Raw genomic sequence first — 2,649 nt, 5'->3', positions numbered from 1 at the left:
AAACTATTTTTTGGGACTAACATATTGATCCAGTGCCAAGTGCTAGTTCTTGTCTGTTGCATGTTTTGTGTTTCGCAGAAACCCCATATCAAACGGAGTCCAAACGGGATAAAAACGGACGTAGAATTATTTTTGAATATTTGTGATTTTTGGGAGGAAGAATCAACGCGAGACAGTGCCTGAGGTGGCCACGAGATAGGGGGCCACGCCCACTCCAAGTGGGCGTGCCCCCACCCTCCTGGGCCACTCGTAAGGCAGTTGATGCCCTTCTTTGGCCGCAAGAAAGCTAATTTTCGGAAAACGATCAGGGCGAAGGTTTCAATCCAATCGGAGTTACGGATTTCCAGATAAAAAGGAAACGGTGCCAGGGCAGAATCCGAGAACGCAGAAACAGAGAGAGACAGAGAGACAAATCCAATCTCGGAGGGGATCTCGCCCCTCCCAAGCCATGGGAGCCAAGGACCAGAGGGGAAACCCTTCTCCCATCTAGGGAGGAGGTCAAGGAAGAAGAAGAAGAAGGGGGGCCCTCCCCCCTTGCTTCCGGTGGCGCCGGAAGGCCGCCGGGGGCCATCATCATCACCGCAATCTTCACCAACAACTTCACCGCCTTCATCACCAACTCTTCCCCCCTCTATGCAGCGGTGTAACCTCTCTCTTACCCGCTATAATCTCTACTTAAACATGGTCCTCAACGCTATATATTATTTCCCAATGATGTATGGCTATCTTATGATGTTTGAGTAGATCCGCTTTGTCCTATGCGTTAATTGATGATCGTGATTGGTTTGAGTTGCATGTTTTATTATTGGTGCTGCCCTATGGTGCTCTCCGTGTCGCGCAAGCGTGAGGGATCCCCGCTATAGGGTTTGCAATATGTTTATGATTTGCTTATGGTGGGTGGTGTGAGTGAACAAAAGCACAGACCCAAGTAAGTAGGTTGTTTCAGTATGGGATAAAGGGGACTTGTTGCTTTAATGCTATGGTTGGGTTTTACCTTAATGAATCTTTAGTAGTTGCAGATGCTTTCTAGAGTTCCAATCATAAGTGCATATGATCCAAGAAGAGAAAGTATGTTAGCTTATGTCTCTCCCTCAAATTAAATTGCAATAGTGATTACCGGTCTAGTTATCGATTGCCTAGGGACAAATAACTTTCTCGTAACAAAAAGCTCTCTACTAATACTTACTTTATTGCATCTTTATCTAAACAGCCCCTAGTTTATATTTACGTGTTCTTTATTATCTTACAAACCTATCCTATCCCACCTACAAAGTACTTCTAGTTTCATACTTGTTCTAGGTAAAGCGAACGTCAAGCGTGCATAGAGTCGTATCAGTGGCCGATAGGACTTGAGAGAGTATTTGTTCTACCTTTAGCTCCTCGTTGGGTTCGACACTCTTACTTATCGAAAGAGGCTACAACTATCCCGTATACTTGAGGGTTATCAAGACCTTTTTTCTGGCGCTGTTGCCGGGGAGTCATAGCGTGGGGTGAATATTCTCGTGTGTGCTTGTTTGCTTTATCACTAAGTAATTTTTATTTGATGTTCTAACTTGTTCTCTATCTTTAGTTATGGATATGGAACACTAAATACCAAAAAAATTAGGTGTAGATGCTACTCATGGAGATGGGGAACCTCCTAAAACCCTCGATGCTTGTTATGTGAAAGAAATTATGTATTACTGTCACAACCGGTTTTCCAATAAAAATATTTATTGAGAAACCAATCTTTTGAGTCCAGTATGAGAGAAATCCTCCTCACTGGTAGACAAATTCTTGATACAATAAGCCAGTAGCATAGGATATATTACAGGGTTGAGCTAGGGCTGCTCAACAAATTATTACAAGCGCGCCAATAATTATACATAATGGCGGATATAACACAATGGTGTGGTGGCATACTACTGACTCGAGGATAAAGTGATGGTGGAATAACACAGTGGGGAGTGTGATAACACGACTCTCAAACTGGCATCTCATCGAGCGTCGAGGTGAGGCTCGATAAATTTATTCGGGTTGCGGAAGCGGATATAATATAGTGACCAAATCCAGGGTCGCACGAGACTGACTGGGATTCCTCTAGGCGTCGGGCTCGCTATCGAACTCTTCATCCATGAGATCGCCTTCGTCAGCATCTGGCCAAATCAACAAGCCAGTGAGTACTTTGAAAGTACTCGCAAGACAGTTCGGACGTAAGATATAACAAATGCATGCATGAATGCGTCATGATTAATTCACCAATGTACATTTAAAGTATTAGCAGGCAAGGTAAGAAAAGAGGGAATCGGCGGTAGTCCACCTGAAATCCCGACAGAAATATAAATGGAAACCGATCGGGTGTCTGAAGCGACGCCTCGAAAGGTGAACAAATAAATAAAGGAGAAAATCATGCCACAGTCGGGCGTCTTAGCGACACCACATAAAGGGCTTTAAAAGAAATGCCACAGTCGGACGTCGGGGCGACATCACAGAAAGGGCTTTAAAAGAAATGCCACAGTCGGACGTCGGGGCGACATCACAGAGAGGGCTTTAAAAGAAATGCCATAGTCGGACGTCGGGGCGACATCACAGAAAGGGCTTTAAAAGAAATGCCACAGTCGGACGTCAGGGCGACATCACAGAAAGGGCTTTAAAAGAAATGCCACAGTC

The sequence above is a fragment of the Triticum dicoccoides genome, chromosome 2B (assembly GCF_002162155.2).
Source record: "Triticum dicoccoides isolate Atlit2015 ecotype Zavitan chromosome 2B, WEW_v2.0, whole genome shotgun sequence".
Lineage (NCBI taxonomy): Eukaryota > Viridiplantae > Streptophyta > Magnoliopsida > Poales > Poaceae > Triticum > Triticum dicoccoides.
This window is presented reverse-complemented; position numbering follows the sequence as displayed.